This window comes from Orbicella franksi, chromosome 8, assembly GCF_964199315.1.
Source record: "Orbicella franksi chromosome 8, jaOrbFran1.1, whole genome shotgun sequence".
NCBI lineage: Eukaryota > Metazoa > Cnidaria > Anthozoa > Scleractinia > Merulinidae > Orbicella > Orbicella franksi.
In genome coordinates, this window is record NC_138152.1 from 21,417,190 (window position 1) to 21,433,291 (window position 16,102).

General features: G+C 39.0%; 2 pseudogenes; one reads left to right on the top strand and one right to left on the bottom strand.

Moving 5' to 3' along the window:
* The first annotated feature begins 9,808 nt into the window (after positions 1-9,808).
* Positions 9,809-11,798, top strand: LOC145495808 (uncharacterized; annotated as a pseudogene).
* Positions 11,799-11,973: 175 nt separating this feature from the next.
* On the bottom strand, positions 11,974-15,897 carry LOC145495060 (uncharacterized; annotated as a pseudogene).
* Positions 15,898-16,102: the final 205 nt, after the last annotated feature.

Genomic DNA, 16,102 nt, shown 5'->3' on the forward strand with positions numbered 1-16,102 from the left:
TTAAACTAACATTGGAATCTGATTGGTTGTTTTGTTTTACTGTCCCATAAGGCATTCTCATTGGCTGAGAAAAAGATGCGACCTAGAGCAAAAAATAATGCGATTCGTAAATAAATCGCACCACTGAGAGCCAATCAGATTGTAAGGATAACCAGTGATTTCAAAATGGATTTAATAAATATTTTATCCTTTCGCCCTTGGAGGCGAGAATAGCTGTAATCCTTCTGTTTATACTAGAGATAGTTTTATATATAATTTCAACGGGAATATTCTCAAATGCTTCCAAAACGTTAACTTCATCAAAAGATTCCGTTATAATGTTTTTGGATATTGCCTCCTGATCTAAGTAGCGCTTAACAAGATGGAAAATATTTTCTATGGGATTCAGATCTGGTGACCTCAATATCTTCAAGGGCGAGTTTGGCGGCCCGAGTGGTCTGTAAGGGGTCTTTGTCCATAAAAAAGTTAACATGGACCATCTGCTTTTGAACTGGCGTTTGCAAAAGTAAGGTTGAAATGTTCTCGAATAAATGCTGCAAAAAATTCACCTGTCATTTTCTCATACGTACTTTCAAGATGACTCCTTTTCCGTATGCTATGATGACGATAACATGCAAACGCCGTTCACTAGCTAAATCTTTACATCCTTTGGCTGTAACTTGAAGCCCTTCCTCTCGTTTTCTCCACAGCCTGGCTCTGTTAGAGGCCGCACCACTTTTCGGGTTAGACTTGTGAACAAACGATACCCCGTCCAAGTAAAAGAAATTTCATTTTTCCAGAAATCAGGATTTCTAATCAGCTCTTGCTTCATGTTACGTGCAAATTGCAGTCATACTTTTTTATCATTGTCACTAAGAATCCCTTTCTCCGAACCGAAAAATAATAGTACCCAAGTTCATTCAAATAGCGCGAATATGTCCTCCTACTGGCCACTTGAAAACTAAGACCACTCTCTTCCACTTAACTTCTCACCGCAACGTGTACATTATTCCGTCCAAAAGACTTTAAGGTACGAATCAGCAAACGCATCTTTCTTTCGCTTACATTTCGTGGTCTTCCCCGCCTCTTGGCGCTTGGTATCCTCGTCACAATTCCATTCCCAAACTTATTACTGCAAATTCGGTGCGCAGACGATTTTGATATTCCACATTCCTCAGCGATTCTTCGGAAAGAAAATTTACTGTATGTTCTCAGGTACCAGGCCAAAGCCCTTTTCTCCGCTGCGATTTGCTGGATGAAAACCATACTTGCGTGTACGTGTAATTATTCACAAGCTACCAGACGAGGAGTAAATTTTCATGGAAAGTTGAACTATTTTTCAAAACGTTCTTAGTACTTTTGTGCGTTAGGCAGTATTCAGACAATGGGGGAGAAAACTCTCAGGACAATTAACACAATATGCCTTAATTTCTCCCCCTTTCCCCTCGCCCTCAAGCAATGTTGCAGTTTGTGCAACTAGCCCTGTACACTTTAGCCTGTCCTGAAAGTGTTTCTTCATCCCAACACTGTTTGAAGGGGATGGGGAGGGCCATTCTCGGTATCCACGTGGTTAGTGAACATCTGATTATTTGATAAGTTAGGGATGTAGAAGCAAGGTTTTCCGTAACTGTTCCGAGGATTTTTGTCCTCCATTGTAGCAACGACTAGAAGTATTGAGATGTTTATTCCCGTTTTCTGTCGTTTATGTTCGTTTCGTAGGCCGGATAACAGGGAAGTTTTGTCGTAACCTGTATTTCCTCATTTTAACATTCGGCTGCGCCAAATAGACACCACTTCATAGTCTTTCATCGACCATCTCGTTTGGACGCTAATAACTGAAGAGAAACTGACCCACCACCTGCACTGCTAGGCGATTTTTCTGATCCAAAAGAACAGTTATATATGTTTTCAAAACCAAGAAGAAAGCTATGAGTAACAGTCCTGTCGTTTGAGCAGAAACGAGAAATCGATCGATGCAAACAAGGGACTTGCAGAAGTCCCAACATTAAATTTAGGGTAAAGCTTCGCCGACTATTATTTACTTGCTTTTCGTTCTACTCAACAGCGAAAAAGACCAGCGAACTGAGGATCCACTTTGTTTTCCATGTAGCGTGACGTTAAAAAACTTTGACCCCTATCGACGGATTTTACCATGTAGAGTATGAACTGCCTGTAAAACCGTTTTATTAAACCTTTGCGCAGTTGAAGAACAATTGAGTCTAAATATATTTGTTTGCTGACGAGTGTCTCAGTGTTGTTCGTTATTCACTTGTTACGCTCGCATAGCAACGAAGTCAAACAAAGTCCTTTGATCGATCGATGGCCGATCGTGTTTGCAAAACTTTGAAAACCATCCACGGCTTTTTAGCCTGTAGAATGAAAACATTTTTATTAAACATCTGTATACTTTAAAAGCGATTAAGTTTCAATATATTTGTTTGGTTACGCGTGTTGTAGTGTTGGTAAATTGTAAATCCAGACAAGCACCAGGCAATGGTGCTTGGCGCGAACAGTAATTACGAATTCTCTTTTCCCGTTAAGAATTTAATTGATTTATTGGGTGTAACTATTGACAAGGATTTGAGCTTTAATCGTCACATCTCACAGATATGTGAGAGGGTTAACAAACAGTTCAGTGTTCTCAAGAGATTTAAAAATATCATTACCAGTAATTTCATACTTCGTTTATACAAGACTTTTATCCTACCACACCTTCAATATTGCTCTCTTATTTGGCATTTTTCTGGCACCAGAAATTGTGACAAACTAGAGTCTTTGAACAAACGTATTTTACGGTTTATTTTTAATGATTCATTGTCTAGTTACAATGAACTCTTAGAGAAAGCAAAGATAGCATTCTTATACACTGGAAGGCTTCTTATGGTAGTTTTATTTAAAGAACTTATTTGTTTCTACGTATCCTGGATATCTAAAAGAACTATTCGTTTTTCGTAACTCCAGTTATTCATTAAGAGGAAAGAATACCCTGACCTTAACTATACCAAGAACAACAAGTTATGGACTTGAGTGCATCCGATATCAAGGTGCAAAAATTTGGAAATCACTCCCAGACAGTATGAAAATAATAACATCATTTAAAGATTGTAAGACAGTCATAAAGAAAATGAACTTTTAGTAGTAGTTATAATTATTGTATTAGTAGTAGTTTTAATTATTGTATGTTAATAATTTAATTGATTTATGCATTGTTTTCTTTCTCGAAGATATTAGCTCAATAGAGCTACTCTGATAATTCGAGATGAAATAAAGTGTACGTATGTATGTGTGCGTGTATATGTGTATGTATGTATGTATGTTGGTCGTCCGTTATTCACTTGATACACTCGCACAGTTTTATTTGGGGGCTAATGACTCGGCTGGGAGACCAGTTTTGAAATTCGCTGCAAAAAGGAAATAATTTACAGCTGAATGGTTTTCTGAATGGACTTTGTTAGTTTTGACGCCGAAACTTTGTTCGTTTTTTACATGTGTTTCACAAATTTTTAGCGTTAAACTTCTTGTTCTACTTGATAGCAAAAAATACCAGCGAACTGAGGATCCACTTTGTTTTTCCGCGTAGCGTGACGTTAAAAACTAGAATTTTTAAGGGAAAAGTTTAGCTCAGATAATGGTAAGGATTTGGCGAGTTTGAAATGTTTACATAGTTCAGAAACAGCTAAAATATTCTATTCTGCTGTCCAACTAACTGTTTTTGCAGATCTTTCAGTAGATCAAGGCTAAGAATCGCAGAAAGTCGGAATAACGTGATATCCTTCGCTAAAAATTTGGCGAGAAATGATTCTGGTTAATTATTTTTTTGGCGACTTTGCAAGACAAGTTACTCCGATTTACCTCAAATTTTTAACAATTTTAACTAAACTGGAGAGTGATAACAGTGTAAAAGACTGTCAAAAAATCTCTTTTCTGTAGAAATAAAATACCGCACTTTTGAAAAACGAGTCGCTGAAAATGGCTAAAATTTGAGTCACGTCCATTAACGATTCAGCGGCGATATATGGCACCTTAAGAAAACCGTACAATTAAAGCGAAAGGCCTCAAATATATCTCAGTCAACCAATAAGGGGACAAATATTATCGCAAAAAATAAGACTTTCTGGAATTTGTAAGAAGTATCTCTTAGCCTCACCTAAAGTTTCAGGAAATTTTGGCCATCTTAGGCCGCTTACGAGGCCAAAATTATGATGTGGTGATATCTCGAAGAAAAACGAACACCTTCCTCGGCAAATGCCATGGTTGTTAATCTTGTCGAATAGCTTCTATACTGTGAAAATTAAGATGAAGATAAACAGCCGACCTCAATCTTTTCCTGCTGCCCGGTTTTCTCTGACAATGACTCTTAACCGAGATACGAAACTTCACCTCTTCAACTAACGCCATTTTCGTCTATAGGAGTACGTTAATTAGCAAGACGAAAGTCATATTTTAATTAAAATTTGCCCATATTTGTGATATTGAAGCAAGTAAAAGACAAGTAAAGAGTAATATCTTTAGCTGAATATATTCCAGTAGAAACCGTGGTACATTTTCAAAATCTTTGCAACGAGCGCACTCATCATGAGGCCACCGAGCCTCTATTAACATGATAAGTTGAGATTTAAAGAAAATAAATTAGTCATAATTTTTGAAAGATTTTCAATAAAAAAGTGTGGACAATTCTGTTAATCGTTCTAGTCAAATTAGGTTCACTAAGACCAATCAAATCACGATTTGACAGGCGCACTGGGGCACTTGCAGCCTACACGCAGTGAATAGGAGTGCTGAGCTGCGGCACGTAGCCTGTCGCTAACTTAGTCACGACACGGACGGAAAGGCAGGAACTGTGTTAACACGAGTTAACGACAGACTTATTATTTTGGACAGTAGCTACTACCACTCGTATCGGACAGGTTCCAGAACCAGTTGATTATTGATTGAATACAGAATTTGTTACTACATTCTTTGTATTCAATCACCACACTGCATCTGATATTGCCTCTTTTATGCTCTCTTACACCGACTTGTTTTACCATTGATCGCTAAAATTGAGTTTACTAGTTCATATAAGTAGTTTTTTTGAAAAAAACATTTCAGAATAAAAACTAGCGGTAAAAAACGACGTTTCGATCTCTCTGAGATCATTTTCAAGTTGAAGAAAAAACGAATGAAATATACATATGTAAGTACAAGTTAGGGCGTGAGAATGTCAACGATAAAATATGTAAATGCAAACGCTAAAATGTAAGTGTTAAAATAATAAAATACTATAAAGAAAACCTATACAAATAACTTCGCACGGATTGAATCTGACTGTTTGTTCAAGGTTGGCTTAAGCTCCTTTATAAAGAGCATTTCGTAGATCAGGCAGTCGAAATTACTTTAGCACTTTCTCAAGATCTTAAAATCACGATATATGTCACTTGGGACTGTTCCATGCTGCTCTTTGATGTGATTCCCGATTGAAGACGATCCTTTGTGTTCCTCAACGCGTTGATAGAGGTGTCGGCAAGTGTACCCGACATAGTTTGCATCACACAAACTACACTTGTAGTAGTAAACAACGCGTTGCTGGTTAATGATAGGCGGCTTCTTTTCTTTTGGTTTAATCTCGTGTCCGGTCTTGCGGCTTGTATACACGGGACGAATATCAATTCCAATTTTTCGGCCTAGTTCCCCAAATTGTCTTCGCGCGGAATTCCGTGTTGTTTCTCGTTCTACGAGAAACAACATGGAAAGTATCCTGTAAAAGAGTTTTGTTTTCCCATTTTTATTTTTTATTGTTATTGTTTTCTCTACGTGGTACCCTATACCGTAAAAGGGAAACTCCTAGCACACAATCTTTAATTTCCCTTTTACCGTGCAATTGAGACTGATTGTGATGATTTGTTGGTAGGTACTTGAACAACAATCAGTTGAAAGATTTACCTGAGGATATTTTCCGCAACAATACCAAGCTGTGGATCCTGTGAGTAGATCTCCGCATCTAACTCTAGATTACCAAACCCAAATTCCCAACTAGCCAATCAGAAGCTGTGTCTACTGTCTTAATATCCTGAGACATCAAGTCACTGACCTGATATGGCTACAATATCAGGTTATTTGGCCGAATTTGGGTACGGTAAATACCTAATCGTACCTTTTTGGTACGCTTTGGCGGCATATCAGTCTCGTTTGGTCTCGCCATGGGTATTTCGGCTGGACTACCTCTCGCAAAAGTACGAACCATGGTTCGGCCAAACTCACCTGGTATGCCGCTGCGCGCAGTTTAAGAAAGTAAGTGAGAGAATAATTTGTCAGGTAACAAGTCCGCCTGTTAAACGGCCACAGAACAACCAACGGCGTGGGGTTCTGTATCCACTGCACTCGAAGATAAATTTAAACTTTTTTTATGAACCACTAGATAGACGCGAGAATCCAAACTTTATTTCCAATAAGGCGGACGTCAGCGACATTTTCTTCCTTTTAAAGTTTCGGTCTTGATAATAAGAATGCCGCTCTTGTCTTCGAAGCAGTCTCCAATCGTTTTCCCAAAGTGTACTATCAATATTTTTCTTTAAAGTGCACCTAACCCCCAAAATTTTTTTTCGCGAAAACGAATCCTCTTGTTACTCGAAGCATTTGGGCGAAAAAAAAATTGAATTTGGTTGAATCCTCGATTTTCTATGCCTTTTGAAAGGCGCGCCTGAAGTGTTACACGACCGCGTTTTAGGGAGTCTGGGGTGGTTGCTGATGACGTCTACCCAGGAACCAAACACAATGGCGCCTCAGTCGGCTCTCTGTAATTGCTCGAGAAAATGGAAAACAAAACTGATCGTTCCAATATATTTTGGGACTAAAACGTCCAGGTTTTGTTCCAGAATCATTTCTTTTTCGTCACTGGAGTCAGAGTTAGGTTTCGATTCGGAAGACACCGAAATAAACTTCGATCGAGCACGTTCGACAACTGTGAACTCACTGCTTAGAGCTTTGAAAACAATTTGCAATGTTTCAAGCGTCGACGGGGAAGACTTCTTCGCGGACGAGCTGCTTGTATATTAGGAATGGAAAGCTAGATATGAAGAGGAGGAGCAGGCAAACGAAAAGCAGGAATGAAAACTCAAGGACTGCTTTGGATGGTAATTTCGTCATCTAAACACAAGATTCCCGCGCGTGTTTAGCGCGCTTACGGTCTCCGTCCCTGATTATGGCTCCCGGTCGCATTCAATTTGGCGAAACTAAACTCTTTGGCTCTCTCACCTCTATAATGTGTATTTTCTGTGAAGGCTGGACATAAATTACGACGTAGAAAACTAGTAGAGCCCTACAATACAAAGAAAAAAACTTGCATAAATCAAGTAAAGACAAGAGAGAATCTACACTGCCTTCTTCATTTATACAACAATTGACATTACAAGCCTATCCATAAACGTAGTCTAGTTCACGGTCGCTGACGCCGTGTTGCTCCAAACAGTCAATTCCGGCTATTAAAAATAACAGCGCTTTTTAGTTAAGTTTTGGTACAAACAAAGTTTACCATGACGATATGCACGTGTGAGACAGTCAATTTAGAGAACAATTTTTTTTCAGTCGGGTGAGGTCAACGTCCTGCGCTCTGATCGAAATTGATTGGTTAAGTGAGAGCAAACTTATTCATGCAAAGAAAACACGTGTGTCACAGAAACCGTGACGACACAGCACTGTTTAATTGTCTTTCCTGTCAAAATTCGAAACATGTAAAGAACAGACAAAAAATATGCAATACTGATTGAGAAGCCCTTACCATTTCCTTCCATGCATACATTTACCCTCAGGTCATGATTTGTTGTGGTTAAAAAGGCTCTTTTAAGAGCTAAGAAAATTTCCTTTAGAATGTCACGGATAAACTCAAAATACCACGGTCTCTTAATTCGCCGACGAGCTGACAGCCTCCTGTAGATTAAAGCCAACCATGTACAGGTCTCGTCTTTTAACTTTGCTCCTGTGTTGAGTAATGATTCACACAAAATGGAAAAAGAATCTTTTCCTCGAGCATGTTGTTCGTAAAGACCTCTTAAATGTCTCTTTGCCGCTTGTTTAACAAAAAAATGCAGGTCACTGCATTCTATGAAACAATTGACAGCTGACTCAGTAGCTGTAGTAGCTGACTCAGTAGTCTTGTAGCTCTTCTGCGTCAATACGAGTCACTTCTTCGAGAACGTCTTCAAATGGCAGAGAAGGCGCCATTTTGAAATTTGTTTTCCATTTTTATGCGCGCGTCCGTTAATCCCAGATGTAATCACCCCGGCATTTTTGTTGGCTCGTTTGCCCGAGACGATTGATTGGATACAGAATTTGTGACATTACATTCTTTGTACCTAATCAGTGTGCTGCATCTGATCTTGCAATTTTTATGCTCTCTTACACCGACTTGTTATACCATTTGATGTTTATAATTGAGTTTACTAGTTCATGTAGGTCATCATCTGGGTTGCAACGAATCCGAAAATGTTAATTTTACTGGAAGGTCATATGAAGCATAAATGACCAGATACATTTCTTACGAAATGCGCGGAAAAGGTGCAAAACTGATTTGGACATCAAAGAATAGTATACGAATTTGCAACAAATTCTTCACAAAATCTCACAAAAAGAAACGGCGGTCCACGGAGAAATACGCTTTGTCGATAGAAGCGCCTTTTGCGGGTACTTTAGAAAGAGTTGGTATTTCTCGATGGATAAATCAAAGTGGGAGATATATTTTTACAACTCCTTGGGAATAAAATGACATATGCAGGCCACGGAAATGTAGTTCTGAGTGGTCAACAAAAATAACAAAACTTTCCGGTGGGACGTGTTATTAAGGTCGTGGCTGCAGTTATGGACTATGCACTGTGGCTTTTTTTCAAATGAAGTTTACAAGCGGATGGACTTCGACATTGATATTGGCAATGACAATGAGTTTGTTTCCCCACACTGAAGAAAGAAAGCTTACATTAGTGTAAATTAACCGAAGGTGAAGAAAACATGATCAAAGGGAGATGACACCTCCGTTTGTGTTTTCCCTTGTTGGAAAAGCTGTCAGAAGAAATTATCCCTATCGCTCAGCTCACTTTAGTGTGCTTTGGTTGCTGGTTCATAATCATTTTTTGTTTCGCTTGCATTGGAGGTGTTCTGTGGTTGAATTAAAAAATTGTTTTCTTCGCTAATCACTACCGCGCTTTGAGTTGCTCTGTTTTTCTGTGAACGCAATTAATTATTTCTGCCCTGGTTTCTCAATCTGTCACTGACCGCGCTCCGAGCTACAGGAGTTGTTTTATCGCTGTACCAGTGTTCACAACTAGTCCTGTCGCTTCTTTCCCAAGACCGCCATGCTTCTAGTCGTTGGTCGGTGTGCCAACATTCAAATTTATTTCTCTCGCTGAGCGCTACTGTCCAAGCAGCTCCAATATATTTGTTGATGTGTTCAAAATTTTTTTGTCACTGATCGTCCGACTTCGAGCTATTTTGTTGCTGGATTCCAAGTTATTTCTGTTGCTGGCCGCTTCACCGCGAGCTGTTAGGGACTTCAAGATCCAACAACGCGGACGTGACTAAAGCTGACCGGAAGTAAAAATTCCAAAATGACTACCAGAGCGCATGATCGCGACGTGAACAAGTCGCGTCCTTGCTCAAGACCAACGCGCTGGACGGCATTTTCACGTTGTCAACAAAGTGTAAGTATTTCGACTTATTTCACTTAAAAAAACACACAGTAAATTGGCACTTTTTCTTTGTAGATCGAAAGCCTTATCATCCAGGCTGCATTCGTCTTGTTTTTTTTTCTTTTGGATTTTTTTGTCTGGCTCACTTATATTTTTGAGCAAAGTCAGTTGTCATGGCCTCAGACTCCAAACCGCAGTGAGTAGATTCTTGCGTTGGTCGTTCAAGGAATTATAGCTATAAAAGAAATAATTATTTGCTGTATAAAAGCAATGTTGTTCCCCATTACAGTATTTTCTTTACCATGAAGATTTTCCTAGTATGTTCAAATTTTTTCGAGATTTTAATTTTAGAGGCTACGAGCACAGAAGTTTCACAAAGACAAGAAAACAAGTTAACAGAACCATATAGACGATTATGTTTGCCAATTAAAGTGCCTATGAAGTAAAAAATAATTGCTGCTTATTTGAAAGGCTTTTCAAAGTAAAGAAGAATGGCGTTTCCCTTTTTGGAATATCTTTTTTCGTTCTAGAGATATTTACGTTTTTGTATTATGCAAATGAGCAAAGTGATGACGTCATAGGTGGTTCCACTTGAACAGTAAAACACTGAATCAAGAATATCTCTAGAAATATTGGAGCAGTGTTCTTCAAACTTGGCACCAGAAATGGGCACCACAAAAGAAACAGAATGACACCTTCTGTGTTGTTGCCATGGCAACACTTAAACCTCCACTCTTTTTCTGTGAAAAACCAAATATGCCAATTTGCAACCCTTCGAAAAGGGACAGAAGGTCTTGCTCGGAAAACACATGATTCCCATATTGTCTTAAATCTTCCCATTAGATTGTTGGGGGTGGATGATCCTTGTTAAAGATAAAATCTGGTACTGTTAGTTTTAATTAAAACAGGACCAGCAGTGTAACTGTTACCATGGTGACAGCACGACGGGTGTCATGTTGTCTCTTTTGTGATATACATTTCTGGTGCCAAGTTCAAAGAACACTGCTCTAATATTTCTAGAGATATTCTTGATTGAGTGTTGAACTGTTTTAGTGGAACCACCTATGACGTCATCACTTTTAATACAAAAACGTGAATATCTCTAAAACGAAAAAAGATATTCCAAAAAGGAAAACGCCATTCTTCTTTACTTTGAAAAGCCTTTCAAATCAGCAGCAATTATTTTTTACTTCATAGGCACTTTAAGTGCTTCTGTACGCAAAATGTTTGCTTAAGCTGTTAGCGGGTTTATAACTGGATATACACCTTGATTGGCAGGTTAGATTTAATTTTTCTTAGAAGTCATCATTTTCACATATAAGCTTAATGCAATATTCAAGGTTGGCTTTAATTTTTTGTTGTTGTACACGTATATTTAAAAATGTATCGCTTATTTTTGTCTCCAGGATTATGAACTGGACGGTGGACCATGGTTCCATTTTTTGCCGAGAATTAATCTTTGTAAACCCATTCAGTGCAAAGAAGAAAGCCGTTCAGCGAAGTGCCTAGAGGCAAAAAGTGGCGGGTACCCTAAACAGCTTCACAGATCCTGATTTTTACCTGGATGAACACTCAGTTCGAGACCATATTGGGGTTTTGGTCCAACCATTCAAACGAAAGGAGGCCAAGGGATTGAAGGAAAGCGGTCCAAACCCTACGAAAACAGAACTGGACGTAGCCATGTAACAGATTATTACCACTGAGGAGTCTGCCGATGAGCAGCACGACCTTGAAGACGGCAAAAAGAAGGACAAGATGCAGGGAGACAGACTGAAAATTAAAGCAGAAGAAATGCGCAGGACTGCTATAGAGACCATGGGGAAAACACAGAAGAGAAAGTCCGCGGAAGGACATTTCAAAGCAAAGAAATGCAGAAGAAGTGGAAGTGAAACGCTTGAGTTTCTTAAACTTAAGGAAGAGCAAGACATGGATGTTCAGAAGCAAGAATTGGATTTGAGAAGACAGGAGCAAGAGGAGATGGTTGAAGCACAAAATCAGCAAAGGGATATGTTTAAACAAATGATAAAACAACAACAGGAACAACAGAAGCAAAGGCATGACATGCAATCCTTAGCAATGCTCCAACAGCAGCAGCAAACTACAGCATTGATGAAGATTATTGAAACACTAGTTCCAAAATAAACAAACTCCATTTTGCTTTAATTCCCCCCCCCCCCTGTTGTTATTGAACTAAGTTTGCCTGGGCTTTTATTGAAAAGCAATATATCAGTAGTGTAACTGTGTTAGATCTTCGAATTGCATTGATGACTGTAGTTTGGACTTAATTTCAACGTTTTTGGAAGATTCAAAATTTATTTAGTTATTCTTTTTTATGAATTAACATTGATGCTGACAGCCACAATAAACCTGATTTATTTGTTGTGTTTAATTTTATTTGACATTAATGGGCTCCTCTTGGTATCTTTCCATATAAATCTAGAACAGTTCTTATGTTAGGTGGTTACAAGCGACTGCATGATTAGGAAAAATAATTCCCTAGGGAAGGTGTGTCTAGGTCAAAAAATGGGATGTTGAATTACCGTAGAAACATGTCAAAACATTTTGAAGGATTGCACAGACAATTAATGTACATTTTGCCTACTTGGCTGAGCCCAATCTTACGATTCTTTTTGATATCAAGGAACTTAAATAAGTTACAATATTAGAAAAAAGCCGTTCAATGGAAGAGCGGACTGCACTCATGGAACCGTTGTAAGCTTGCTGTTTGGGAGTCAGTACTCGCTACCGGAAAGGTGCTTGGAGATGTATCCGAAATAGCTATGCTGGATTCCCATAGATACACATCGGTTGGCTGGTTGTTGAGACAGCATGTGCCCGGAGACTGTTGTAAAGGCCTCACTCTGCCAACATTAGGGAGTTTAAGCAAATCACCACGGCTGGTGCTACTACGGCTGCCGTGACTGAAAAGGTCTGGGGAGAGTACGTCTCGGTGGTCTGCCAGATTTTAACTTTAGCGAGTAAAGCGAAATACAAAGATGAAAGAAACATCGGCCAAGGAGTTTAAAATCTCTTTTATTTAGTTTCTCACAGCCAAATGGCTTCGCTCAAAGGACGATGGCCGTTATTCGGTAGGACGAACAGATTATTTCTGAACGAAAGCGAATGCCATACACTTTGTACCATAACAATTTGGTGGATGAAATATATAATTTCAGAGACAAATATCTCAAAGAATATCGAGTGAAGAACACAAATATATCAATACTCAAAGAAGCAAAATAGCATCGTATAGTTATCCAGATATAAAACATCTTCACTAAACCCTCAAAGCAAACTTAACCGAAGAAAAACAACTTCGTGCTCAACACGAATATTTCACTTGACTCGCTTCCCCATTCCAACACCTTTGCCAAATTCAGGATACGGATTTACAAGCATATGAAAGGCAACCTTGACACAATCTTTGACTTAAATTGAGTTTAAAGGATATAGTATCCGATGGAATTCTTAAAATGCCGATATGTCCGTTGAAAAGGGCCAGAGAAGCGAAATAAACCCGACGTAGTAGCCGCTACGGCAAAACATCCCGACTCACGTAGTCAGATTTCACGCTACGGCTGGATGCAACGGACGTACATGCGCAGTATCTCATTTTTGGGGAAATTTACTTCCGGCAGCCGTATCAGAGCCAGCCCTAGCGATTTGCTTAAGGTGGTATGGTACCCTCAATATGGACCAAAAAGTTTGTTTAAATATGGTGAAGAAAGATCAATTGTGTGATATTGCACTCAAGAAGAGAAATTAAATTTCTAGAGTTTTACTCAAAATGGTTACTATGGAAACCAGCCACAGCCTTTTGAAGTAGTGTTTTATAGTATTGACGCCAACACTTCCTGCTCTTTTACAAAACAAGAATTGACTGTCAAATAAGCATATCATGTAAGTTTCTGTTTTGTTTTGTGATATGAACTTAAGTTTTGACAGTTACCTCCTTTTTTCAGTGCTTTTTACAGCTTTATTTGGAAATAACCTTATTTTTTACCACACCCAGTGGACAAATCATCTCATGTCACGTGACAGACCTTAAAATGTTACGATTTTTTTGGTTTATATCATCACGACACTATTGGTCTTTGATGAGCCCAAGTTTCAGAAATTCTACTTTAAAACCTTGCAAAGTAGAAATGTTGCCGCGAAGTCAGTCGGTACAAAAGTAAACTTTTGAGAAAAATGCACTTTAAGTTTTTTACACGAAGTATTAAGCATTTAACGAGCCACAAATAGTGGGGGGGGGGGGGTTCAGATTGGATCTCTGGGGAGGGGGTGCAATGGTTGTTCTATTTTGTAAAAAGTTACCGCAGTTGTGGGAAATATTCCTTGTCATAAGGGAAATGAATGAGCCTGTGATGGCAATTTGAGGCAAAGCTTTTCACAAATAATTATACCAATCGAGTTGTGCATGTCTTAAAAGTTTTTTCTAAATAGTTTCGTTGATATAAGTTAAAAATAATCTATATTTTTGGTCACGTTCTTATACTAAACAGTCGTTGCTATGGCCGTTGCCACGTGAAAAAACGTATACCACTGTGTACTTTCCTTACATTTCACACTCATCTGGAAGGAACTTCGGCAAGATCACTTCAAAATGTTTTTGACCAGTCCTCCAGGGTCTTAAGTCCTGTATTTCCAAGAAATTGAATTTTTCATGAACATCGCCATATTTTAGGGTACCATACCACCTTAAACTCCTTATCGCTGCGTCCTGCTTCCTTTCTTCTTTTTAGACAAGATACAAGATTAGAACTTAAGTATATAAATAGAAAGCAATATTGATGCTCAGGCAATTTACTTGTTTATTGCTGGCGGAGAGAGGCAAGGGGAAAATGGGCCTGTGGGGGTGAGGGTGAGGGTGAGGGCAGTCAATGGAAAAGCCCATGAAATTCGTACTCGTTTTTTCCACAATTGTTTTAAAATTTGTTCTTATTATAAGCATAGTAATTTGCTAGTAGCACGCCTTATCTAATGGACCATACAAGTGTGCAATCAGCCCATTTGGTAGGACTACGCACTGAAATTTCAATCCATGTACGCGTTTGTGGCCGTTTTATAACAATCGTTGGTTTTCCCCAGGTCGACTAATTGGGCGCACAGTTCCATCTACGAAACCAAAACAATTGCTTGGTGACGCCCCTTGGTTAAAAACAGCTTCCGCGTACTTTTCCAGCTCTGGTGGATTTAAAATGGTTCGGTTCCATCGCGTGATTCTGTGGCTATGATGTGCATAAATCCAGTCTGTTACGGTGTTGCATATCATGCAAAGTTCTGGTACTGGCCTTCCAAAAATAGGTATCATGTCTGATTACCGACAAGGAAAGGAATATCGCTTCAGAGGCATGCAAAGCCGTTCTGTTTCTTCGCAAACCGTTCCCTGCTCGTACACAAAGTACTGCGAAATTTGAAGAACATCTTATACCAGAGGAATGTGGTGCTTTTCCACCCTGAAGTTTGCCCTACACTCGGCTTCATTTTGGCTCTCTAAATTGAACGGCGGGTAGTTATAGCATGGAAAATCCAAGTTGTTTGAACTGTTCGAAAAGCAAAGCATATTCTTCGATCGTAGTTATATTAGAGGCATAGCTGGCCAGCAAAATTTGGCGAGTTTCCTTAAAAGTCGCCATTAATCGGTTTCTGTTACTTCAGAAATAAGCTAATTTCGCTACTCTTTTCATTTTATCCATGGGTAACCGCGTCGTTGAATCCCGCCATCTTAACTTATTTTTCCCGCCACGAACAAGGCGTCCTCGACACAGGCCCCACGCGGCTAGACGACGTCCGCGTTTTTGCATCTTGAAGTCCCTATTGTGTCACTGTACCGCTATTCAACGTTATTTCTGCCGCTGAACAGTTCTGTCCATCTCCGAGCTATTGTTTTGTTGAGTTATTTTGTAGGCTGATCGCTACACTCCGAGTCGTTTTATCCGCGCTGTTAAGGTTCAAATAAACTTCTGTTGCATGGTTGGAAATTGCTTTGTTGTGGTATAGTATTCAAATTGATTTCTGTCGCTAATCGCTAAGCTTGGAGTTGTTTTGGTTTTTGGATTCAAAATATTCAGTTCAGCTACCCTCCGAGTTTTTTTGCAGCTCGGCCAGAATTACTCCTGTCGCGGGGTATTTTTTTAATTTTGTCGCTTGGGTTCAAAAATAGTTTTTCTTTCGAAGCTGCGTTTAGAAGTATTAGGATCGCTACAGATTGAAACAGTATTTTATGTTATGTTACAATATCGAACAATATGAGACTTCTCTACATGTTGTTATACAAATGAAAGCAAATAAATTCATTCTTGTTGTGATCGCTGTATTCTTGATTCAAATTCTCAGAGGACTAACTTTGATATTTCTTACACCTAGTGTTTTTATTCCAAAGAGGTTGTGGAATCTGTCATTTCTCTTTAGGCACATCTACTGAAAAAACGTATTTCCACGCGGAACGCCCTTTCAAAATTCCG